This window comes from Netta rufina, assembly GCF_964035555.1.
Source record: "Netta rufina genome assembly, chromosome: 4".
NCBI lineage: Eukaryota > Metazoa > Chordata > Aves > Anseriformes > Anatidae > Netta > Netta rufina.
Window position 1 is genome coordinate 2,597,621 of NC_140127.1, and position 27,997 is coordinate 2,625,617.

A 27,997-nucleotide genomic window follows, 5' to 3' on the forward strand; every position below is an offset into this window, starting at 1 on the left:
TTCAAGCTTTTTCTCTTTTAAGTGAAACAAAGAAAGAATCACTGACCTTGAAACATTCCCTCCCATTACAGCAGTTCCCCTAGCTTTAAAGTATGCTTCCAATGTTACTGCTGCTTTGGATGCAGCTTACACTGCACATTGCAGCAACTGCTATTCAGGCTGCTCAAATGGTTGCTGAGCTGGGGATGGGAAGACAAGAGGGGCTCCAAGATGAAACCTGTCTGTATGATATGTAAACTGCTGCTTGCACAACTCAGCAGTGTCTGAGGTCTCAGGGAAGATCTTTTCCTATAGCGCACAACACCAAGCTGATTTTCTTCTCCTTCAGTCTTCCTCACACACTACCTCCTCTACATTCATCACAGGAGAGCTGCTGCTGCAACAAAACCCAATCCTTTCTCCATTCCCTGTTAACAGGCTACCAATTTTCTAGCATACTTAACTTTGTGGAAGAGCAGATATAAGCATCCCTGATGGGAGGATGGAGTGGACAACAGAAGAATAACCAAGTGTGTTAGAACTAAATGAAAGTGAGAGAAAGGGAGAGAGTGTGAGAGAGGAGGGAAGGAAGTGGCTGTGCAACACCTCAGGTGAAGTTTTCCTGTTGCTTTTGATTTCTGTTACGTTATGAGCAAAAACTCCTCTACAGTTAAAGAGATCCCTTAAAACACTGCAGAGTAAAACCCATATAACCCTTTTCTCATTTATCCCCTGGTGGGCTCTTAATTGTTCTGCAGGCTGATACTACTGTCATAGCCAGTAAGAAAACCTTGGCCACCTTTCTACCTTTGCGTCCAATTGCAATAGCTTAAGATCCTCAAATGCATTTATGGGTCTGTTTCTACCTTCAACTTTTCTTCAGCATTCAAAGCAGCAAGATCTCAAGCACTGTTGGTTTTAATTTGGGGGCTACTGTTTGTCATAGAAGGCATACTCCCACCCTTAAGAAAATTTGGAGGCAACTCTCCACCTGACAGCAGAAAGAACATCCAGGGAAAAAGCTTTTTATAACTTGCAAGATTTCCAACAAGTTAACTGCATGTTAAGTGCAGAAGTGATTTTCTAACTGAAAGTTTAGTCCACTTAGGAGCAAATAAATGAAGAATAACTTCACTTGGTATTTAATGTTCTATGAACTATTTTTTCATGCTTATGCTGCATTGCAGATTCCCTTGGTACACAGAAGCTACACTTTCCTCTGTTATAATGAAATCTTATTCCCTCCAAGGGAATACAACTTTTCCCCAAAATAAGCAGGATTAGAAATAATCTGGCAATCATACCACCAAGAGTTAATAATTCATATTAAGTACAGTTGCTGGAAAGTTTTTTCAGTGTCTATTTATAAAAGACTAAACACTATATAAATCCTTGAAAATGATTGTATTAAACATTTAATACTCTATACTTCGGACTCACAGTGCTGTATGCACATTTGCCTAAGAACAAGTGTTCAGCCTGAAAGTACTTGCTGGTTCTGCACTGGTGGAGAAAGGTGACAGGGAGTCAAAGAGGTTTCTGAAATATAATGCTTCTTTTCAGAGTTTATAGTTTTGTTCTCAGTTGCTCATCCTTCAATCCTTTGACAAATACGCCTATAAACTGTCTGTTTGCTGCCTTCTAATCTTGTCCAAGGGTTTTGTTAGATTGTTTTGATTCTACCATCTCAGTTTTGGCATACTTGTCCCAGGTGTCTAGGTTCTCCTTCCTCACATTTCCCCTCCCACCCCCATCTATGGAAAAAGATAGTCCTCATGCATTATGAATACTAGCAATGAGCTCTGAAATCACAGAGACTCCTACTGTGTATTTCTTAGGTGTGGAAACCTTTCTGTAATTGTACAGAATTTTGTACTCTCTTAATGCTTTCAAAAATTTTGTAGGCTAGAACATGCTCAAAGCTGATGTGATGTTCAAAATTATTTTTCTGCTAAGCCAAGCACAAAGAAAGACTGAACAATGCTTTTATGCTTTTCGTTATTGAAAAAATGCTGGTAGTGTTCAATCAGCAAGATTTGCCTTTCAGAACAATAACTTCAAAAAATCTTCCTGCAATGCAGGACACCCTCCCAACGCACTCTGTGACTTTGTTATAGAAACATGCTTTTTGCAATGATGAAGTAATCTGTTGATTTTCTTTGGAGGACAACTGCTTCCAACAAAAAAGGGTGGTTAGACAGTTAAAAATGAGACAAGCAGGTTTAAATTCAAACTCAGATGTTTAGTTTGGTGAACAAATTTTTGTAAAGCCAGAGTAGTGTAGTTTCTGCTGAAAATAAAATGCTTCAGGTGCTCCCAATACACATCATTGTGTCTTTAGCAATATGCTCAAAGAATTTCACTTATTCACCTCAGCGAAAGGGAACAGAGGTTCTTCTGTTCTGAAAGTTACATCAGAAGTCATGACATACACGTTTGAATAAATCAGACACTAAATATTGAATCAACTGTAGTTTCTGAGCTGTGCACAAGGAAATGTTAACCCTATTCTGATTTAATTTCAAATGCTACAATAGTATGCAGTGGTGGACATCAACAGCAAAACCAGAGCAAACCTTGCAGGGCAAAATAGCAAAACAAGCAATAACAAAGATGCTTTTATTTGCCCACCCCTATGTTTGCAGCTGCCAAGAAATTTGCCTGTTTGCACCCCTTCCTGCTCCCCTCATCATGTGCTGTTTACCTCTCATAGATATTTCTTTCTGTATATAACAATGAATTTGTATGGGTTTTAGCCTGAACCCTTGCTACCACCTGTGGCTAATGCTGACCGACACTTCTCAGTGCTTGCTGTTGATGATAGTTTTGCAAAAGCTAAGCTGGTTGGAGTGCAATAGTCCATGCCAGACAAATGCCTCAGGCCAGTATTTCTGCTAGAAGTTCCTGCTAGAACAGCCTGTCATTTTCAAGAAAGAGTAACTACATTTTCCTCCTCACCTTCTTCCCTCTTCTCCCCCTCCCTAGAAGAGCTTGTTTCTTCCATACAGAAAAGCAAATACCTATTTTTGTTCAGCAGTAGTCAGATTTCCATACACATGCACTGGAGTCTGACAGTGTGTGATAAAGGCTACAGATGAAACTAGTTTTTATGTCTACAAACATTCACCTAAATTCAGAAAAGCAGAGAGATTTTTCTGTTTCTTCCTTTAGAGGCTTTAAGCTTACTTCCATTAATTTCCCAGAACACTAACCTTTTTCAAAAAAATCCATCTCCATAGAACATGACATCAATATCATTTGCAATTGATTGTCCCAGAGAAAAGATGAGGATCTAGTAGAATAAAATTGTGTGATCAGCATTGTCAGGCAGAGCTGCATTCAAGTTGAACAGGTTATATATCAGTTGATGCTTCCCAGCTAGATATGGGTGCTGGTTTTTCAGGACGTGATCAGTCCTGAAAGAAAACGTGATGTATGAAACACAATTGGAGTAAAGCCGCAAAGCAATGGGTACTAACAGTTCACTGCTCTTTTCCTCTCATTTCTGCTTTCTCCTCTCACCCTTTCCCTGCCCTCACACCCTGATTCATCCCACAAAAGTCAAGCACAGGCCAAGCCACACCTCTTAACTCTTCTCAAGGAATATGCTGGCTCCATATAGCTCTTCAGTGTCTCCTTCCATTTTCAGAAAATGGAAAAGAACCAACATTTTAAAAAGCATAAGAACTCCAAAGAAAACATACTATCACTCTGAAGCCAAAACATCTTTTGCTACATTTGTGTCCTGGTTTCAGTTAGAACAGAGTTGATTTTCTTCCCAGTGGCTGGTAGAAGGCTGTGTTTTGGCTTAGGATAAGAAGAGTGCTGATAACACCCCAATGTTTTAATTGTTGCAGAGCAGCGCTTATACTAAGCCAAGGACATTTCAGCTTCTTGCTCTGTCCTGCCAACAGGCAGGCTGGGGGTGCAGTAAGAGCTGGGAGGGGACAGACCCAGGACAGGTGACCCAAACTAGCCAAAGGGGTATTCCATACCATCTGACGTCATAGAATCATAGAATCATAGAATATCCTGAGTTGGAAGGGACCCTTAAGGATCATCAAGTCCAACTCTTGACACCGCACAGGTCTACCCAAAAGTTCAGACCATGTGACTAAGTGCACAGTCCAATCTCTTCTTAAATTCAGACAGGCTCAGTGCAGTGACCACTTCCCTGGGGAGCCTGTTCCAGTGTGCAACCACCCTCTCTGTGAAGAACCCCCTCCTGATGTCAAGCCTAAACAATATATAGGGATGGCTAGCCGGGGGAGGGGGCCGGACTGCTCAGGGTTAGGCTGGGCATCGGTCAGCGGGTAGTGAGCAATTGCATTGTGCATCACTTGTTTGTACATATTATTAGTAGTAGTACTATTATGATCATTTTATTATTATTATTATTATTATTTTCCTGTCTTATTAAACTGTCTTTATCTCAACTCACGGGCTTCACTTTCTATTTCTCTCCCCCGTCCCAGAGAGGGCGGGGGAGGGTGAGCGAACGGCTGCGTGGTGTTTAGCTGCTGGCCGGGTTAAACCACGACAATTTGACTAAAGTTTTTCAAGGTAGAACACAGCCCTGGATAAACCAAATGTTTATTTCTTTCCCATGTAGGCAGATACCTCATCTTAACTTGTATTTTAGAACAGCAAAGTGTTCAGGAAATAAACCATCTAGACAAATAACTGAGAATAAACTTGAAGATTAGAACAATCTGTTCCCAGTTTCTTTAGAAATTCCCTACAATTGTTTACTGTAGATTTTCCTTCTGGTTCACGCTGAAGCTAGAGTAAGATAAAAGCTAACTGATCATAGCTACCTAAAGAAAAAAAAAATATCAAGAACTTGGTGTTTGGAACAACATATAGGCAAGATCTCTGAACCTTGTTGTTTCTGAAAGTAACAAAGGTGGTCCTAGGTCAGAAATAAAGCTGCCAGTAACATTTTCCCTGGTTAGAACTTGCATGCAACCTCTGTAGAGGTTCTTATTGCACTGGATTTTGAATGTTTCCACACCAGGTCTGTGAGGCAGACATTAGCCTTACAGCTTTTCTGTACTTTGCTCATTAATTATCTAAGAAATAGCTTTCCTACTTTCATTAAGCTTTTTCAGAGCATCTGGCTTTTCAGTTTTCAGAAAGGCTACAACCAATCCTTGTGTCAAAAAAAAAAAAAGTCAATAAAGAAAAATCTCATGCATATACCATAGTTTTACACAGTTATCTTTGATAACTCCTTCTACCACTCCACATTCATGCCTGGAACATCTTTTATTCATAATTTAATGCAGCCAGCCTCACTGGAAGCTGTTACCTCTCTTCTAGCTGATAACAAACAAGATACAACTGTCCCCTTAAGATTAATATAGGCTTATATATTCATTTGCACATGGGAGGGCTAGCAGGTGACTTCACCTGAGGGCCAGTAATGCAAGAGTTAGCTGCTATCCTGCCGCTAAGAAAAAGACAGCCAGGTTTGGTCCTGCTGTGGACTCAACTACAGCTGAAATAGCCAGGAGCAGTTCTGCAGGGGAGAATAAAGGGTTCAAGACCCAGTGGCTATCCTATACATATTTCAGATTGCTCAAAATGCATTTGGTCAGGCATTACCATAGACCTTTAATAGACATGACAAGCTGGAGGAATCTAGCTGGTAAGTTACAATCCAAATTTCATCAAGAAGGCATTTTAGAATAATCTCTAGACTATCCCTGTTTATTGCAAACACTGGAACAGATGCATTATCTGTTTAATCTGACTAACAAGTCCTCAACTACCTTCCTTCCAGCTCTCCTGTACTAGATGCATGGCTTGAAAGAGGAGCCCCCAGTTTCCTTCTGGAAGGGGCTGTGGGGGTTCCTCCAGCTCTGAGGCAGATAAGGATGGGAGGTGACAGAGCTGCACCATACAGCCCGTCAGTGTCAGCATGCAGCAACAAACTGCTTGGTGTTCTTGGAAGCCTCTCCTGCTTCACTTCTGGCCTCAAGTACAGCTCCTGAAGCTGGCCAGAACTGAGGAGGCGGCATACCAGTGACAAAAAGAACAACCTTTTACTATCTGCATGGTGTACAGGGCTCAGTATTTTCCCCCTAGAAACACATTGCACAGCCCGACTCTGACCTTATGGTACAGTACTGCCACAACTGGGGTCTTTAACAGATTGTTTAAGCACAGGTTCTGACACCAGCCCAGTACTATCAGGCAGTACACTTCAGCCTGTCATAGCGTATACTTGATTTTTTAGACATTTAAAAAAAAAAAGTGTTTGTCCTTTAATAGTTTATTATTTGCTGTTGTGTTAGACACAACTTTTAAAATACTATTTATTGGGCAAATATTAATGGAAAACAAGGAACTCGTTGCACATAGTTTACATAACAAAACAGGTAAAGGTGCAGACAGAGCTAACTAGCCTACCACTGACCAGAATTTGCTTTCTGAAGATGAAGCAACTTAAGAAAAAAAATCATGCAGCAAACATGCTTAGAAATAGAAGACTTTAGATAAAGCAAACTTCTACTAGCTCCCAGACAGAGGAATACAAAGTAGCTTGGACACTTGCAGAGAAGTCTTGAAGAATACAGTTCTCTTCAACTGCTCAAGTCCTACACATAATTTAACTGAAGGAGATTTTTCTACACATTAAATTTTCAGTTACTATAGCTTTTAGATTGCATGTTACAGGGGAGCACTCTCATGAAAGACATTCTGTATGGCATCATGTACATTTATTTTTTATATTAAGCCATTGACAAACACTGATGCATGAGTTTCTAGCCAAATTCACCAGGTGCCAATGAAGCAAGCCTCCCTGTGCATAGAAACAATAGGCAGTGTTTGTTCCTCGAGGGCAATCAAGGAAAATCTTTAGGTTCAACCTTACTTAAGATGGGAAGCACACGAAGCTGTATGACATGTCTTTCTCCATTACCAGTATCATTCAGGCAACATGGTGAAAGAGCTGTCAGCTCCCATCAGTAGATTATTTCCTTTCTAAAGAGAAACAGCCTGCTGCAGTCCGCTCAAGTGGTCTCCTCTCACCAGCCTGAAGAAGGCAGGGGCCAGGAGGAGGCAGAAAAGTTTCTTCCAGCAGTTTTCCCAGGCAGGGATTCAGAACATTTTATCACCACCTATAATTGGGTCAGTTCAGTCAATACTTTATACTCTAGCTCTCAAAATTGTATCCAAAAGGGAGAAGTATGTTTTCTTTAGATAAAGATTCATTTTGCTATATCAAACCTGAGGCCTTGTCCCAACTGCACATAAATCTTAGAGCACAACACATGGTTTGTAATAGGATCTGACCAGGGGAAAGCAAAGCTGCTTTGAATGAGACCTGGTAAATTCAAGAGGCTGCAAGCAAACCTGCTTGGCCCAAGTCTTAAAGGGTTCTCCCCAGTGTCTTTTGAGCTGATTTAGAAGCCTGACTCCCCAGCACATATGTACAAAGAAGGTTGGAAGTCTTTACATCACAGGAGATTGCCTTACAAAATGCAGGGCACAAACACTTCAAGGCTCCCAGACAGATTTTTTTTTGACATGAAAGTTTCTTGTCATAAAGAACATTAAAACCCCACTGTACATTCTTGCATTATTTTTTTCCCCCTACCATACACCCAGTGACTCAGCCTATTACATTTACACTGTAGTGTAATTATGTAACATTTGCTTTTCTCAGAAAAAGGAATAGTTATAGCCACCAAACAAAACAAAAAGTTCTTCCTCACTAGCAATACCAAAGCCTATTTTCATCTCTGCTTACAGAGATTAGTTCTCATTTCCTTTTTCCCCCCACTGGTTGTTGTTACGGCATTTGACCTAATTCTCAGAAGATAGGCCTGAGGGAACAGCAACAACAACAACAAAGTATTCATAAGCAGGAGTACTTAAGCAGACACATCTCTGCCCATATACAGAAAACACAAGCTCCTGTAAGTAAATTACAAAAATATTAGCCTTATAGATAGACATGCACCAAACAGCAATGGACAGGCAGAAGCCAAATATGACGGTACTCAGTTGAGACAGGTGCAGTTTGATGTTCATATGCAGATAAAACACAAGCAGGCATTTTATACAGAGTAATTTAGAAGGCATCAAAGAAAAAATAAAGAATACAGCCCCAAGCAGCTTCAGAATTACCTAAAATTGTAAAAGCTTAAAAGCAACGTAACTAAGGGTTCCTAAGTCATTTCTTATCACAAGCCTTATACTTTTTCTAATGCACATTTGTTTTTGTTTGTATGAAAATCACTTTAAATTTTTTTTCAATATAACCATTCAGGCTTAAACAATAGTAAATGAGGTGACACTAATAAAGAAACCAGGATAAGGTAACCCTCAATGACTTCAGATAACCAAAAACCCACAGAAGTCTTCTCAGGCACCTCCTTTAAGCATACTCAAACACCTACTGGTTATGTATTTCAGGGATCAATCTTGGAAAAAAGGCCACCTTCCCCATTACTAGAGGTTATACGGGAAGCCTATACTAACCAGGGGACAGAGGGAGAAGCAAGCAGACTGCTCAAACATACAAATTAATCTCTCCCTCTCAATAAGTTCAGTACCCCATACTCTGCTAGATGCATTTCTAAGGTAACAAAATACTCTTAAGAAACTCATTGAGAAAGGAAGAACCTGTGGATTTGGCACAGCACCTACTTTGGCTTACAGTGAAGCCCACAGACAGATGAGGCACTACCAGTGCAGACATTTCCAAGGGAAGCTGACTCACTGTCCTCCCAGCCAGGCCCCTGGGTAGCTCTGAAAGCCCCTGAGCTGCAGCAGCACAGAGCTGTACCCAGCCCAGACAAGGACCCCAGTGCCTGCAGCAGAGAGGGGACCCATGGCACTCTACATCAATCTGTAACATCTCTTTCAGGCAAAATATGAAAAATTCTAACCTACTAGGCCAACAACCCATACCTTCAGCACCGTGGAACAGGCTGCTTCATCCTTGCTTCTCCTCCAGTCATCTCACACCCCATTCCCTCTAAGAAAGCTATACCTACCTAACCCCTAGATTTTTGTAAGAGCTGCTCCTAATTGTCTGATATCCTACAGTTGGGGCAGGTAATGAGCTCCCACTGCTGGGGCAAGTATCAAGGCACCTCAGCAGCCCAGGTTGCTGCTACTGCTCCTCTACAGGGAGAAAAAAATCCCACCACCTCTGTGTGATGAGGGCTGCACTACTGGCATTTCAAACAATACCTTAGGTTCCCCTCTTCCAAAATGATTTGATCTGGAACAGACAATGTGTGAAGTCTTCTGTGAGTGTGTAGGTGGAACCTTGATCTTTACAACATCTTTTATGTCAAGAAATCACAGAATCACAGAATTTCTAGGTTGGAAGAGACCTCAAGATCATCAAGTCCAACCTCTGACCTAACACTAACAGTCCTCCACTAAACCATATCACGAAGCTCTACATCTAAACATCTTTTAAATGCTGCTCTGTGCCTGCCCTGAAGGACTATTTTGCAGGGAGCAACAGTCCTGGTGCTGAATGTTGAAGGTTGCATGAGGATTGCCATGGCTGAGTTAATCTGGTCTCTGCACACCAGGCACTATCTTTGATAAGATTTGTGCAGACCATCCAGCCCACCTTTCAGCCTGTTTTTCTGTATAGCTCTGTATAGTGTGTGACTCTGTGCTGCAAAGCACCTAAGCTGCAAGAGCAGAATATTCTGATAAAATATTAACAAGAATGAAATAGTCAAAATGCTTCTCACACTATCCTCTAGTTGAGGACTTGCATCTAAATGTTTGATGTCACAAGGGTATATTTCTCGCTCTGTAAATGTGTATAACTCTTGTAACACTAAATGAGAATACGCTCCATGATGTCACACTGACACATTCATCAACTGTCCATCAGCACAAAAAGGAACTGACTCACAAGATCAAACTAGAATGCAAATATAAGTTTCTAGCTGCTAGGAAAGAATAAACATCACAGAGAGAATCCCTCTGCCACAATCTGTTCTTTTATGAGAGCTCACTCAGGACATAGTGCAAAGTCACAGAACTTCCAGCTTCTGTAAGCAACTTGCCATTTTTGTGTGTGGTAAAATTCCACAGATTTATTCATTTATTTAGGTTAAAACAGGAAAGAAAGGAAGGATCACATAAGTGCTCAAATGACTGTCACACACACACATACACAGGAGGGACTAGTAGCATATAAGGATTTTAATTAGTCCCTGAAGTTAAAGGTTTACCAACATGAATCATGTTACAGAGATAACAGATGCCAAAAAAAATTGAGCCTGTAAGGATAAAGTTGCAAAAATTATTGGTAAATACAGTAGTGTGGCCAGCTTTATAAAAATGTTTTAAAACTAAAAAGTGCAATAACATATGAAGAGAAGCAATGTGGGGATAGGGAAAAGGAAGGGAGGAAGAGAGGAAGGAAGGAAGGAAGCAAGGAAGGAAGGAAAAGCTATTTCAGATGATAGGAACACTGACTACCTTGAGGAATTGTTTATCTGATCTCTCACTTTCTGATACCCGAATCAAAATCCTGATGACCTGTACCTGTTTGCTGGTACCTATATTTTTCTATATAATCTTTAAAGTTATTTGGTATCTATAGCTCTCTTTAATATGCTTTGTATTCTGAAAAACAGCATCAAAGTTTATATTTACTGTTGTCCTCAAAAGACTGAAGTGACTTTCATTATCCCCTAGATCCTTCCTGAAAAGTTTAGATTTGTTTATTTTGTGAAGATTATATACAAGAAGTGCACTTTCTCCTCTAATGGGGCAGGTAGATTTTTAACCTAATTTTTCCACTGATAACTCTCTATGAAATGTTTAGTGCTAGAAACATCATTTCCCAGGCTATACTGATTATTTTTCTGTAGGTAAGTTTTCTGTCATTCCTAAAACTTAATTCCTTGCCAGCTCCTAAAAACCAGGCATTTTTATACCGCCTTTGTTGGTCATGACAAACTTTAGTCTTGAATTTGTCAGAGTGGGGTACATACTTGGGTACCTGACTTTGTCCAGTCACCTGTATCTCAAACATCACAAGCATCATTATGGACTTGTGCAAAGGCACCGACCCAAGCAGAACCTGGGAGCCAGATCCATTTTGACAAAACCCCCGAATGACCTGGCTGTCAGGGCCTGGCATCTCAATCTGAGGGAATAGCTTTGCCAGAAAGATGCCCCGTGCTAGCCCACAGGTTCCCTTTATTTACAACAATGTTCCTCTTTTTCTGTGACTTCCCCCAAATTGAGGGTGTTTACAAATTTGCCCTGTCTGTAATACAAATTGTCTTTCAAGCACTCCATCCTTGTGAATCATCTGACTTTGTGTGTACACTGACACTTGCTGGGTCTTCGAGAACTTAATCTTGTATCTTAGGCAATACCACCTTTCAAACTGTTTCAGATTCATTAAACAAATCCCAGCTATAGATTTAAAAATATATTTCTTAGATCTTTATATCATAATGTCATTAGTAATAACAATATTTCAAATCTCACTTCTTACAACCTTATCTATATAAGCTCAAAATAACAATAATCTCTAATTAATGTGTGATAACTAGTAGCTGATAGGAAAAGGATTGATAATTCACTCTGAGAAACACTAAAAGCCTTTATGCAGCAAAAAGGTTTAATAGAGAAAGATTTGCAGTATTTGTACCCTACAGAACTTGGCAAGTTGTGGCATGTTTTCTACTCTGTGTTTTGCAGTGCTTTGCACACTGAGGAAAAGGAAAATTATTGCCTCATTCTGTAAATTCCATCTTGAAAATCTATAATAGAAAGAATAAAAAGGATTAAATAGGAAAAAAAAAAAAAAAAAGAAAAGAAAAAAAAAAAAAGAGAGAGAGAACTGTGTTGTGTGAAGGTAAGAAAAATTAGATCCAGTTTCACAGGAAAGATTTACCAAACTTTCAATCAGTTCTTTTCACGGCAATTACCAGCATAGTTTTTATGAACTTCTTTAAGATTAGTTTTAATCACAAGGACCGGACCATTTCTTTAGATAAAGCTGGTGAGATTAAGAATAAATCCACTACTTTGAATAATGCTTCATATAATGAATTATATGAGTTGAGACTGAGTAACCTCTGTTAGAGGTAAATTTAGCACAGGAAATACTGCCTACCCACTTTGCAGAATCAAGTTCAGTTACATTAATTTTAATGCATTACAGCAGAAAACATCAGACTTGGCTTTTCCAGCAAAACTTGAAAAGAAGATTGCACATAATGAATGTTTCACATAAGTCAAGTTAATTCTAGCAATGAGAACTAGCTTTTTGTCAGTATGATGTACAAGAGTTAGATTTCAGCCTGCACCACATTGGGTATTCATGTATGCAAAGAAACACTCCATTAGGCAGCTCCCAGTAGGCCTCTTGTTTATTCCTGTGTTATAGTGTTTTTAACAGCAAATTTCTAAGTACAGTTTTCTTTTGGTCTGCAGAACACCATAGTCTGCAAGTGGAACAGGAGTTTAGGGGATAACAGTAATCAGTGGAAAAGGTATACCAAACATAAATCCACATTTGTCATATTGTTGGCTTTGAAACCTCATTTAGGTGCCTCCTTTATAGGATGTGACAATTTCAGCATCTTAGGAGTTCACTTACATTGCCACTATGTACCTCAGATTTTTTTTAATTAGCCTTCATACTAAGGTAAAATAACTTAATCAACTTTGACTCAAATTATTTACAGTTTTAATAGACGGCAACATGTGGCTCCTCTGTTCTGAAATACAAGGAGAGTTCTAGCATACATGAAAGTGATTTAAGTGATTTTATTAAATTTATACAAGTCTATAGGTCTCAAGTATGGCTTTAAGATTTTCTTCATCTAATTTTATATTGCTTCTTCCCATTTTACTGTATTACTGAACTCAATGAAAAGTGGTTCTGTTTTGCTCATGTCATTTCAGGCTGAGCACAAAATGTACTGAAATGCATGTAAATAGAGGATTTTGCCCCTTTTTCATGACTCAAAGCTTAACTTGTAAATGGCAGTAAGAAAAAGCAGACTGAGTTCTTGCTTTATTTAATTCCCCAAGTGGCTCCTCTATTGTTCAATTATTATTATTATTATTATTTTCTGTAATTGCAGAACCTGGTAAATGGCTTAAATTTAGGCTGTTTGACCAGATTTTGTGCTCTTAAATTTAGATCGCTGACTTGTTAGATACATTCCTTTCAATACGTCCAGGAACTGACTGGCTGCTGTTAATCTCTTTGACATGATAATTATGCCTGCCTTTGAGTTTACAGCTTGTACTTTGCACATCAGGGACTCAGAAACCTTTTTGTAAACCAAGGATATAGTTTAGGTCTATGATATTACTGGTATATGAACCAGTGATTAAGTACTGCCATGTCTTGGCACACTGGAGGCCACTAACTTGTCTTTAGCAGTGGCAACAGAAGTATGCCAAGCTATAAGTCTGTGGCACGGCATAGCCACAAATCACTTCCATGTTCCTGAAGATGTTGAAGGATTTAGCATGAAGCTGCTTGATCAGACTTGCTCTTTCCTCAGGTTTCTTTCAGTCAAATAATGCCTTGCACACTCAGCATACTACGCCTTTCAGTATACAGCCCATGTAAAAATATCCCTTTACCTTCATTTTCAACAAGTTAATGGAAAGTGGCATGGAAGTGATCAGGGTTTTAATTTTGTGCCAGTGTTGATCAATGTGGATAATGCAGACACATTTGCTGTCGAACTCAGCAAAACAGAGATGGAGTTTTCACCCTTAACCCTGATAAATTTTATCATGGTGGTAAATAGGATGCACTGCATAAATTGACTCCCTCTTGCACATATAGGAAACTGAGGGAATCCTCCACGCAGAAGGTGCTCATAAATATTAGAGGAAGTATTCTCCATTGGAGTGTTGTGCTAAATGGTATTCCTGCTACTGAAGCAATGGTACTTTTAGTTTTTTATAATGTTTTGCTCAGAGGTTTCCCACTTTGTATCCCATGCCCTTTGTCGTTCACCTTTACTTTGTTGTATGAAATAACCACAAGATCCTGGGGGATATAAATTAATCGCACAGGTCTTTTTCTCTTCTATCTTGCTACTTTTCTAATGGGATTGTATCATTTGGATTTCTGAGTCCAGGTAGGCACAAGAAACTTCAAGTAATTTCAAACCGGAAGCTGTAAAATCTTCCAACAAACCTACTTACTTAAGAATATGCATCAATTACTACTACCTAAGAGAAGATAAAGAAGGGAATAAAAGGAAAATATACAGGATGATCCTATTTCTTAGACAAATTGAATAGTAAGTGTATGTTTATTTTTCCCAAAGGAAAAAGATACCAGAAGAAATGGATTTTTTTACCTTTTTGCTCAGAACTACATAGGAGGAGATTTCATTTTTTTCAGAAAGAAAAAAAAAAGAAAAAAAAAAAAAAAGAAGAAAAAAAAAAGAAAAAGAAAAAGAAGAAGTTCAAGAGCCAGAGCCATCACTGCATGTCTCTGAGCAATGTATACTAGTGCCAGGTTCTACTAAAAATAAATAAACAAATAAAACACAAGTATGAGTTAGTGAACTCTGAACTTCAGCTATAGAGGAAGCAGAAATGGCTTCCACAACACAACGATTCTGCTCCATGGGTATTAGTGTAGATGACAAGAAAAAGCAACATTTAAATGTTCAGAACTGAACTTTTCTTGCTGAAAGTATATTACTTGTGAGAGTAATTCAATATATTTTCAAAAAACATTATCCTGGTCTCGACAGTGGGGGAAAAAAAAAAAAAAAAAAAAAAAAAAAAAAGCAATATATTCTCAGCCCACGGGACAAAATTTACTTTTGCAAATGTAAACTCCAGCCAGAACCAGGACTGTCTGGCATAAAAGCATATTATCTGGCTGTAATGCAAGGTGACTTCATCTTTATGCAAATTGTTAATATTTAATTTAAGCATGTATGGTGAGCAAATATGTAAGTGTATTAATCCTTTGCAATCTTCTGATGTGTACAGCAGCTGCATGATTTGATTTGAATTGATTTTGTTGCTGACTCTGGTGACCTCCAATAAAAAAAATTGTTGCATTCACCACAAAGTGATTTATGATGGCAGGACTCTCTATTACATAAATACTTCCCAATGCATTAGTCAGAAATCCACTATCTTACTTCATTAAACCAACAAAAATAATCAATTCTTATCTGATTTACAGTTTTCTTATGCAAGGAAAAAAGATGCTACTTTTATGCCAAATGGAGTTAAAATGTAATATGAAATGTCTCTACCTCAGTATGTAAGTGCCACTAATCAAAATTAGAGTCCACATTCAAGATTTTAGCTCTGATCAAATTCCAGGTTGCACATTACAAGAATTAAATGCCGTACTTCGGGGCTTACAACTAAACATGCATATGCATGTTTTGATAATAAATAGTGGTGAGCATTAACACTGTGCCATTTTGATGTTAAATAGCCACCTAGCTTAAACCGAAGGCATTGCTTAAATACAAGCATTTTACAAATGCCATTAGGAGACAAAGTCATTACTAGCAATACATTAGTAACATACATTTTATGTCAAAACATCCTGAAGCACTTTACTGTCTGTATGCATATGCTTGTGAATGCTAATATGTGCGTGTTAATATTATACACAGGAATTGCTTCAATCACTAGAGAAACCCAGATATAACACTTGGTTTCTATACATAGAGACAGAAAACACATCTGCAGAAATAATGCACTTTGTTATTTAAAATGATAGATTCACTACTGAATCTATGGCTGCTTATTACAATGCAGAGACTGTAAGGCTTCTCAACCAACTACATGGATGATTCATTGATAATTCTTCCAGAATGCCCAGTTCGCATGAAACTACTATCTTCTCAGCCTAGTCTCAAAAGGCAGAAAGAGTACGATACATGATATTATTTCATTCTCGAATTCTAAAGGTTTTTGAAACTTCAAGTGAGACTGTGACACTGACAATCAAAATGATGATTCAGAAGCACCTCAGATTTTTGCTGTATGTAAGCCCCTCTTTGTTACCTCCAAGGCTCTAAAATACCTAAGTGTAATCCTTACAGTTACTCTGGTCCTGACAAAACAGAACAGCTCTCTGTCTAACTCAGATCTAAACCAGAAGTTAAGATTTTGCCTCTACAAAGCAAACCTGATCTAGCATGGAGCCTGAACTTCATTTTGCTGAAGAGAATTTTGAGAAGTCATTATTTAATCCATAATGCCATTATTTAATCCATAACATACAATGTTCAGTTCTTGGTGCAAAAGGCAAGAAGCTATGATTTTCCTCTCCCATATATATATTCCAGTCACTAAACAAAAAAAAAAACACATTTTCTTTGCCTGTAGCCTCCCTCTGGTCCATTTACTTGGATAAAAATTTTGAATTAAAACTTCAAGGGATTGTGAAGGATTCACAATCAAGGGATTCATGGTGACATGACTTCCACATTCGCTCTTGTGTTTAAAGTGTGAGGGAAAATTAAGATCTTAAGAATCTCAAGCACAAAATGAAAATGATTGTCTTTGTGCCTGAGTGATTTATTTACTGAGTTATTGGAAAGAGGTGAGTAGGAAAGAGATAGATCCCTAACATCTCTTCCTTTGGCAGCTATGCCTTACAAAGAAAGGAGTGAAGTCATCTCAGTCCTTCAGTTTCATGAATGGAAGTGGCACTTTATTGAGGAGTGCCTTGAATATGACAAAACTCAGTATCTCCTGTAATTTGGATAGCTCTCAGTAGCTGTGCGCTGTCCAGCCTTACTTCAGGAGACTTTTTCCTCGGCATGTTGGCTGTGCTAAATTCCTGTCTAAGGGAAGAACACTGTTACTGCAGTACTGAGCTCATGCTCACATTTCTCTGAGATATAAAGTACAGGCAGGTCTTCACTGTAACCTTGCACTGTCTAGGAAGCCTAGACAACCTGCATAGGCTCTGAATGCTAATGCAAGGGCCCACTACCCAAACACAAGGCATTCTGGAGTCCAAGCCTTTTTTAAGATTCAGTGCAAAGATGAAAGATTAATAACAAACCCAAGCCATGCTTGAGATTCTGCTGATACACATACATCCCTGATCTTCCTGTACTGAGATGTAGTAACAGGTCTTGCCTGCTGCTATAAGGATCTACATTTCTGTAAAACTATCTGCATATATGCAGAGTACAACTGGTAAAATCATGTCTAAGCCAAGGACAGCGGGCTGCTTCTGACTGTCTGCATACCTGTATCAGGCCCAGTAGGAATCACCTGCTTGACTTTCAGCAACAATGTTCAGCTATCAACATTTGAGCTAAGGGACCAACTCATGTAACTATCAGTTTCTGGCTGTCCTGTTCTTTGTTGGCACAGGTTATACATCAGTGGGAGACTATTATCAACACACACTGCTAGCATTACATAATTTGCTAGATGAGCTATTTTTGAGCAGTTGGGACTGGCAACACTTCAATTTCTGTGGTGTCTTTTTTCTGTAATGAATTGCAGGACTCTCTATAGATACCTGAAATATCAAGGGACAGACACAGGAATGAATCTGTGTGTCTTTCAGACCCTTGAGCTACATCAGTAACTCTATCAGCTGCCAGGAAGTAAGAAGCGCCCCCTCTCCGTCTGAAGAAAAACATTTGATCTTGATCACAAACTCTGTGCCTCACACCACTAACAGAAAGTTCAGGAAATAGTGCATAGTTTGGGGGAGGGGGGATACCAGAGGTATTTAAGAACTTAAGAACCAGAAGTATTTAAGAACTTAAAGACCTCTGAGATACTCTGAGGTATTTAAGAATTCTGCCTTCATTTTCTGTTCTCCCTATCTATGCTGAAACAACAGGAGGGAAAGGATAAAAATATTTGTATCAAAGGATTTTCTTTTCAGAAGTATGTATATTATTGCTTTTACTAAAGGAATTGAAAGTGTTTTCAGTTCCTCTAGAGATTTCAAGCATATGCACACCTACTATACCTATGGACTTTTTCCATTTGGTATATTTTCACCAAATGGTGAAATGTTGATATTCCTTTCAAGAGTTCCTACTATATTGATGTTTCTGGAATTAGAGTTTCTTTTATGCAGAGATGATGTTCCTTTCTGATGTTCCCTAATTCCAAGGTACCTACAGAATTCCATTGCAATATGCTATGAAACCATCTTCATAAAGATAGTTACAAAAAACTACAGATGAATACAGGGAAAGAAAGGGAAAGAGAGGGAGAGGACAAAACCAGAGTTCCTTATAAGAAAATATTTCTCTTAGGCAAAGAGATTATTTAGCCTGATGCACTGTCAAAAGATTTACCTGTAAGACTGGCTCATTATTTTTATGTTAACTTGATGTATAATAGAAGGTATAATACATAGAATTCCTCATTTACTGTCTTCTTATGTGTGTCTCTGTCATTTTGACTGACATTGAGCCATGGCACTACAGAGCATGCATTCCTCAATGCCATACAGCAGGTGTTGAGATGGGACAGTAATACTCTCTTGATTACAAGGCATTTGAGGAGTGGACCAGGTAAAAGCACAGTTTGTAAGAGCTGACATCTGCAGAAATATAAAGTCAGGACAGGAAATTAGTTTTAATTTGGCATCCCCAAATTTCCAATTTAATCCTAGTGCTGAATACTTCAAATGAAGAGCAATGACACAAATAGTCCCCAGGACTTTTTAGGCGAAGGCTGACCAGCTGTTTCAAACATAGCTGCTCAAGGGTCATTAAAAGGGTAAAGAAAAGGGAAGTTTTTTTAACTCCTGCAAAACGATTTGATTGTTGCTCACCTGGCTTTATTTTTCACTGATGATAATCTGTACTTGGGAGTAAAAAGTGCTGCATGAGCTAAGTGCACTTGACTGCCTTTGTAATGGCAGTGTTGGTGGGAATTGGATAGACTTGGGTTAGAAAAACCCTGATTTGACAGAGTCCATTTTTTTCTATGCACATGTTACTAAATGGGAGTTGCAAAATAACAATAATCTTCAAAATATCTTGTTGGTTATAGAAAGAGTAAGAGTTTGTGCATGTTTTAAGTAGGGGAAGGCTTACTTTCAAAGGTCCCACTCATTTCACTACTGATAACTACTGATAACTGATAGCTATCTTTAGGTATCTTTAACCCTGACTAACCTATTCAGGGTAATTAAATGACTTAACATGTACTTAAAACACCCTAGGAAAACATTGCAATAAAAAGCATTGTAATGAAGTTTGACGTCATTTTCAAAAGAAGCAAGGATTCACTGTGGAACGATATGGGTAGTTTGCATTAGCAGGTGTAGTACTATCAGAGAGAAAGAAATGGTGTTTTGAAATTATAACCCACATGCCTTTTTCAAAGCAAATATTCAGGTACAAAGCAAACTATGTTTCTAGGTACTGCCTGCAGATATTACTTTCAAATGCCTTTTCTCCACTTTTTCTATTTTCCACAAATGATTTTGGTTTCAAAATGAAGTGAGCCCATTTATCTATTAGTTTCAGGCTTATCACATGAAATTAAACACGAGAATGCTCAGTAATTACAAATCACCTCGCCCTGGAAAATGGGATAATGACAGAGTCCTTGAAATCAATGAAGGTTAAAGCTGTGTGCATATAACAACGTTTCTATAAACCCCAGATAAGATGCTGATTAGGATATTATATCAGCTACATAACAATTAAAAGTTATATTTAAACCTGAAGGAAGGGTTTATTTTGAGCACTGCATGACCTCACAAATGTATCCAGCAAACAACCCCCCTAACTTGATGCCAAAGATAACAAATACTTTGTTCAAACTTGTCTTATGTCCACAGTCTTCTCACAGCTAATCATTCAGGGACATTAACTATATGTGAGGTGTTACTGAAATAATAGTCTGTAGAAAATTGACGGGCCCAAAGTCTTTTTGTTTGTTTGTTTTGTGTTTTGTTTTGTTTTCTGATAGGAATGTGTAAAAGAACATTATATCAGCTAACACACAAATTTTCCTATATAATAGCTGCGGATTGTATCTAGGTCAATTTTGAGACTACTGGTTATTATTATATAAGTAGATCTTTTCTTCCCTTGTCCTGTCTGGTGGATATGCTGCCTAACACCTTTTTAACAACCAAAGACCGCTTCAAAATTTAGAGGAATCTGGGAAACCCCATCTGGTACCAGAAAACCTGATTCACATTATCTCCAGTAGTGAAAAATATGGAGAAAGTTTCCTATTCTCTAGAGCATCAGGTAATGGTTCTTTCCTTTCCATAGTTATCCACATCGGATTTAGACCTGCATTCTCTATAGAAGTAATTAGGAGGACTTCTATCTAGAGAATAACATGATATAAAAAGTAGTCACAAGGACTACATTTTCTAACAAAAGCCACAAAGCTCACAACAACAAAAGAGCCACCGATTTTACAGATTTTGCTTCCCAGCGTTGGGAATGGATTGTCTTTTTGCAATGAAGAAGTATGTGCTTTACTTTGAGCATATTGAAAGTCTCATGTGTTCCTTACCAAATATAAGGCTTCCTCAGACTACAGCTAAGGATATGCCCGAGACTTTCTCAAATGCTCAGAAGAATGTTATTTTTCCCCAGAAGTTTGTAGACAATTAGTAGCATACATGAGGATGGTAGCAGCCTTCTTGCACCTGTAGTGCCTGAGCTTTGCAAGGCTATATTTTTGTCAGTGCATGAAAATAATACACTCCATGTAGCCTGCTTAACTTTAGCTTGACCAGTAGTAGTTTTATTCTAAATAACAGTTTTATTCTAAATTACTCTGGAAGTATGCAAAGTACTCCTGACTGATGTCAAGCTGTTTTCATGAACAGTCCAAAATGTCCAAACTAAGAGAAAGTTACTCAGTGACCTGCCAAATCATCTACATGTAAGTCCTTCACTTTCATATTGTTGAACACACTAGACTTTCCACATGCTTAAATTAAAGCACATGTTTTTCTGAATCAAAAGCTGACTTGAATTATGCCTGGCCTTTTTACTTTTGTTTTAAAACCATCTATCTTCCCAGGGGCTTACTGAGGCAATAAATTGTCCATATGAAGAATGCTACTTTTAGTAATCACAGATTACTTCTCTTTTTGTTACTTTAAACAGCTCTAAAGACAACCTTCATCTGAAGTGCCTCTATTTTATTTTATTTGTTCAAGTCAGATCCAAAAGAGGTAATAGTTGTAGTTAAGAAAATCTGTTGTTCTTGCCAATTATAACAATATCAGTTCTGCATTTTCCTGAACAACAGAGTGTTTTTAGGAGCTTTCCACATCTGGAGCCAATATATCTAGGTAAGAAAAACAAAAACCAAAGAAGTTGAGCTCTTTGTGCTTTCCTTGAAAGTAATATTATTTACCTGCCCTTCATCTGTTCCTTTCAATCAGTGGTCCCTTCCTTGTGTTTCCTTTTAGCATTAAGGACACAATTTCTGCACAGAGTGTGAAGCTGTTATGTTGTGGTGGCAGCTTTTTGTTAGTCTGTGGGTATGATTCCACTGCAGTAGAGAGGTCACTGCAGATTCTCCTGTAAAGCGATACTTCTAAATATCCTACAAGATCTTCCAGTTTGGCATTAGGAAAGATCCAAGTTTTACATAACATGCATGGATAAGCAGAAACTATTCTTGACCCTTTCCTCGTGAACTCGCATTAATGATAATCGTGACGCTTGGAAATATTGAGTTTAAAGTTCGTTTTTTAACAAAAGTTTTGTATTTATTCTATGATTTTGCTTGATATAAGAAAGTGTGTATTTCTTCTATCAAAACTTCTATGTTTTGATCTCTCAAGCAATAAGATTCTCCAAAATGATATGCACAATTTCCTATTTGCCACTGAGCAAGAGTGTTTATACAGGCAGTACCTAAAACAATGTAAACCTATACTCTAATTTCTCTGCTTGTATTCCTGCAATTAAACCTTAATTGTGCCTTTGAAATGTTCAGAAATATCAAATTTGTTTAAACATAACTTATAATTGGTAAAGATTTGCAGGCAGGTGGATTTACTTTAGCGCACTTCAGGACCTTCTAGCAACAGGATTTTTTCCACAAGATCTGTTTTTCTGGTCAATAAATGGAAAATGAAATGTTGAGGAAAAAAGTCTGGCATTCTCCAAACAATGCAATTTTAGACACTTAAAATCAGAACTACCTTGCATCACATCCACACAGCACTGTCAGCATGTACATGCATACGAAGAAGAGTTTTGAATCTTTCTGAGAAGTCAAAATCCACAGATTTGACTAGATGTTCCTTTATCTTAGTTCTCTTTTGTGTTTAAATTTACTTTCATGAAGAATCTGTTAACTATAGAATTTGATATAATATGTTTCACTTGCAGCTGCTTTCAACTTTCACAGTCAATGTCCTGATCTATATGATCTATTTTTGTGTCTGTGATTCATTTCTATGACTGAAAAGAAAATCACCAGAGAATTGTATCGTATTGCTCCATCTCTTCATGAACAAAGATAGTGCTGTTCTAAAATGTTCAAAAGCTAAAAAGACCAATGTTTTCAGCTTAAATGGCCTATATTGGTCAGTCCAGGACTTCCACCTGGCAATGACAAGACACTGCAAGGCAATGAAGGCAATGAAGGTTACAAGCTCGCTCACTCCTCACCCTGTTGACCACACTACCCACAGCACAGAGCTGGCCCTGAGCATGGAGGGAGGTGCCCAAGCCCCGATTCAGAAATAGGCAGGAGAAAAACATTCTAATCCCCAGGGAAAACTTTGAGTTTTGAGCAATAAATTCAGCAAATGGACAAGCATCCTGACAGAAACGTATCCTTCCAAAAGACATCCAACTGAGTAGAGTAAGCTGTGTAGTCTGAGGTTTTATAAAGTTTTCCTGTAATTTTTATGGGTTTATGTTTTCCTGAAATATTCATTTATTACACAAATGAAGCACAATTCTGATTCGAATATAGAGATAACCAAGGAATAATCTTCCACAAATAAAAATTTTAAACTGAGCAGCTGAATTTTAAGCTAAAATATCTACCTTGGGGTAAGCAAAATAGAGCTCCCAGAAGTCAGGCTGATGGGGCAGTGGGTCCAGACAGTAAGGTTCTGGTTGTTACAGGAATCAAAAAGACCATTGGGTTATTTAGAAGGTATTTCAACTGCTTTTGAGCTCACCTAAGAATACCAAAGTATTTTCACAGATAAACTAAACCAGCGTTAAACCTCTAAGAGAAAATACTTGACATTTCTCCATCCTAACAAAAAAAAGCCTTGGCATTACCTTTGCAAATTAGATAACATTTGCAAATTAAACAATATAACAAGTCATTTCTATGTAAACTTGGCAGAACTTTCACCTCTGAGGGCAAGTCAGCAATAGAAACACCAACCAACAGAAAGGCTGAGTCAATAGCCTTCAATGTTACAAATCTATAAATTACCAAAGCTGTTAGCTGCACATATAGTATAGACAAATCTTTATGAAAAATGTTACATGATAATTCTTTCCATCTCAATGTAACTCTATTATTATGCCTTGTTTATGATGTCTAAGCCAGGGCTGATCTGTGCTTCTGAAGTGAATGTAACTCAACACTGCATCTAAGCACAGGGAAACTTTCTACATTGTGCATGCTTCTACACCAGTGACTAAATAACCAAATTTTCATTTCTCAGACATACTGTGTGGAAGGTTATGTTGTTTAAACAACAGCTTTAGACCCAGACAGATAAAATCAAAACAAAACACATTTGTTATTTTTTTCTGTTAGCCTTAGTATCTGGGTAATAAAAAGATTCATTTTTCTCAAATGAGTCAAAGCAGCAGGCTTGTTCCGTGTGGGTAACTTTCTGCTTTTGTTGGGTGGTACGTTGGCAGCATCAATTGTACTAATGTTTCTGTCAGCACCCACATTAAATATGTTTCTTTATGGAAGAAATCACATTCCAGCCTACTCTGGAAAACTAAATATACATCTTTCATCACATCCAGATTGAAATCCAGCTACCACCTGGATTTGTGTAGGGTTTACCTAGTTAAATGCTCAGAACATTTCTTCTCCAAATATCAAATTAAAAATTAACCAAAATATATATTTAGGCAGAACAGCCAGTAAACCACAGACATTTTCCCCTTTTGCTTCTATCTTTCTACTTTTTTGTAGTGTTAGAGCACATTCCCCTACTCCAAATTAGAATTCAGTATAGGCCATGGTCTTTTGGTATTGCTTTAAGCCGAGTTTACTTCCACTTGTTTTACGTGGTTACAATGCCCTAATGCTACTGCAGTCTCCTGCACTATTTTCAATGTTCTGCAATACTTAGAAATGGATACATGAATTTCAACAGGGTCAGAATAGGATCTGCATGTCTACTGTCTGTAGAACCTGGGACTAGAGTTCTGGCTGAGGGTTAAATCACCAGGTGTCCATACAGCTCCTGTTCAGGCTTATGGCCTCATTCCAGGGACAAATGAAGTGGCTTTCTGGGCAGTGGACCTCAGGGAAGAGACTCTGGTTCATGCTTGAACTCTGCCCCTCAATGCTTTGTGGATATACCTGGATACAGCAAGCTCTAAAAACCTGAAACTAAACTTCAGCTGCCAGACCAGATTTAGATACAGCCCTATGGTCTGTGCAGAAAGGTGTTCAAAAATTTAGATCTGCCTAAGATAATAAGTGGGCTTCCTTCTCCAGAAATCTAGACAAGAACCTTCCTTAACAAGAAATTTTCGGTACTGCCTTGTTCATTCCTTCCCTGGGGAGGAAATTGAAGGGGGAATCCATTTACCAGTGACACATCCTTTTTCTTCTAGATATGAGTGATGTCAGTAATCACACTTCCAGCAATATAGATTTTTTTTCATTTTAAATTATTCATACGCTTCAGAATGAGTCTCATTTCTAATTTTACTCAGAAGGTCTGACTGTCCTTATTTTTCATACTTTTCATTACTACAACTAGAACATAAACATCACAAAACTAACTCAAGCAGCATTTTGGGGAGGGTACTATTTTTTCGTCTGGCAAATAATGCAGTTCTTCTACAACATGGTTTCTGCTGAAACAGAATGACATTGCAGCTGTGTCACTTAATCACTTTGAAAAATACTCCATATCTTCCTTTAGAGTGCAGTCATGGGTCTACGGATCTTCAAGCAGCAGGAACCATTATGACAAAATTGTATTAACTCCTGTATAACATATTAATTTGGCACTGAGATCAATAGCTTCTGTAAAGTGCACCCTTGCAAATATCATCTGAATCAGACATTAAGCAGTGGGGAAGTTACTTTATCCATCTGTGAGCGAGTCAAAAGAATGATTGTTTGGAATCTTACAAGTCTATTCGATACTTTGCATTTGAATTTTGCAAGCCCCAGATTCCAGTCACAGTTCTTGTTATGGCTTTGTGTCTTTCATTGAAGAACACGGTGGGATCAGATTTCTTCTTTTTCTATGGGTAACTAGTTACACTTGGGCTTTGCTTTGGGGGCTTTATGAAGAAAATGTCATGATGAAAGGAAATTCATTGTCTATTCAATTCATGTTTTGGTTATCTGCATTTGTGTGAGGCAACTGGTGTTAACATAGTAGAAGTCTCTAGAATTTGCTTGGGCCATACCATAAAAATCAAGACAGGAGTGGTAGACTAAAGAAAGATGTCCCCATTCACTCTCTTTCAGTTTTCTCCTTTAGAAATTCAGACTACTAGCTCTTTTTCATTTAAGTGCTTGGAGAAATTCTTGATGTCAGAAAATTTGAGCCAGTATTATCATATTAATTTACAGACTTTTAAAATCTCGTGCTGACAACAATTGAAGTGAGTGGCTTTCTTGCACTGCAATTAGTTTGCAATTAGCCATGACCCAAGGATGTCAGTGTTAGCTTTGCTCAGTTTGCTGGCCAAGGTCAGGCAACAGTGTTGCTACTGGAGATCTACCACCAGCACATAAATGCTGATGACTGTGGATAAAACATTATGGCAGGATTAAGTTTTCCTGATCTTTCTTTTTTTTTTTTTTTTTTTTTTTTTTAGATTTCTGTAAGATTCCAGTGACATTCTTTCTTACCCTCAGTTCTCTTCTGATGATGAGTTACAGAAGGTATACTCAAGGTACGCTAACAAAAGTAGCATACCTTTCAACATAAATTACTGATCTGCCAAGTTGTATGTTTCAGCTTCAGTAAAATAACTCCAGGTACCATATATACCAACACAGCTTTCCGAGGTCTACTTTTTACATTTTGCAATAAGCTATCACTAATTTTTATTCATCTGTATTCAAGATTTCTGATTCATTACGGATGCCATTCATTCTTCAGCGTGAGCAAAGTTATCTCCTTTATCTGATACAACCACAACTATTAACCACAGTTATGTGAAAACTCCCAAAGCAACTCCCAAAGCAAAATATTGCCACATATGGTTTGTTTATTTCCTGTTGTTGTATTTTTCTTTTCTTTTCTTTTATTATTTTTTTTAGAGATGACACTATCAGAATTATTTCATTCAGTCCAGGCAAAGCAATGACAGAATTGAAACTAAGGCATATATTCTGTTCTCATAAAGCTCTACAACAGTATTAAAACTCTAGCTGAAGGGCAAAATTAAGCACATGCTTAACTTTAAACATTTAAGCAGACTTGTTTTGCTGAATTGAGGTCTAAAGCTCCCTAGTTATAATGGACAGCATAATTTAAACTCAGAAATACTGTGAATGAGCTAATGCAGAAATCAATGGTAAAACCTAATGGGAAGCAAGAACATTTGAAGTTTCTTTTTTTCTTTAGTTTCCTTTGCATATAATTATGCCCCTTTAGTACGGTTTTTCTTCAGTCCTCTACACCTACTACATCATAATTGTAAATCTACAGTTTTGAACACTAGTTAAGAACATATTCACAGCAAGAATAGTGGATGGGTAGACAGACCAAATGTGTTCAGGCACGAGACAGCAAATTAATACCCATTAAAAATAATAATGAAAAAGAGGGAGAAAAGGAAATGGAGAGGAAAAAATTGTTTGCTATGTGCCAATAAATAAAGTTGAGTGGAAAATGACACTCTCAGATGTATACCTATAGTCTTTCCTGTAAGCATTGCACCAACTTTTATATCACGTTATTGAATATTATATATATATTCCTTGACATTTTGAAAATTTTATATAAGCATATAGGAAAAAAATTAACAAGTACTCTGCACTTCATCCATAAGAGTGCTGTAGCATCAGTTTTTGCAGAATAATAGGGTATTAAAGTATCCCTGGAAATGCCTGTTTACCTGCTAAATGGATGTGCACAGTCCTAAGTGTAGATACAAATCCTCCAGGAACACCTTTTCAGGTATCATTTTAGGTGATTTTGATTTTATTCATGTTCACAGATCTTTGTATTCAGGTGCATTGATTTTTTAACATGGGATCAGACTGCTGGAACAGGTGTTTATTAATGTTTGGTAAAACAAAATATAAAATTATGATGAAGAAATGTGCTATCCACTTATCAGAAAATAAAAAACAAACATATTTGATATTTGATTTCAAGTCTTTTCTTAGCCTGTTCAAAAGTACAACATACCGTATTTTAGCCAAGCACGTAATCCAGAGGATTTCAGTTCAATCTTTGTATCACTTGAAATTCAAAGGTAGAAAAAAATAAAAATAATAAATTGTTATATTCTAAGTGCCTGGGAAAATACATACAAGAAACTATTATATATAATGTAGAAAAGTGACTTCATGTTAGAATTCAACCAAGGCAAGTGTCAGGCGCTGTAAAAATGTTACTCTTATGTTAAATGTGTTTGAAGTCTCCAAAACAATTTTGTAGTGACTGTCACAAATTTATTTGCCATAAAAAGATGAAACGGACGGCCAATATTTAGTGGATGGTATTTAAGGCCAGAGGAGATAATCAATATGACCAGAGTAATTTTTATCCATTTTTAGCGACCTTTATATAAGAGAGTAATTATGGAAGCTGAAAACACATGCAAAGGAGACTATGCTGTAAAAGCTGTTAAAATGTGCCCTGAGAAAGCACTGAAGGTTTGGA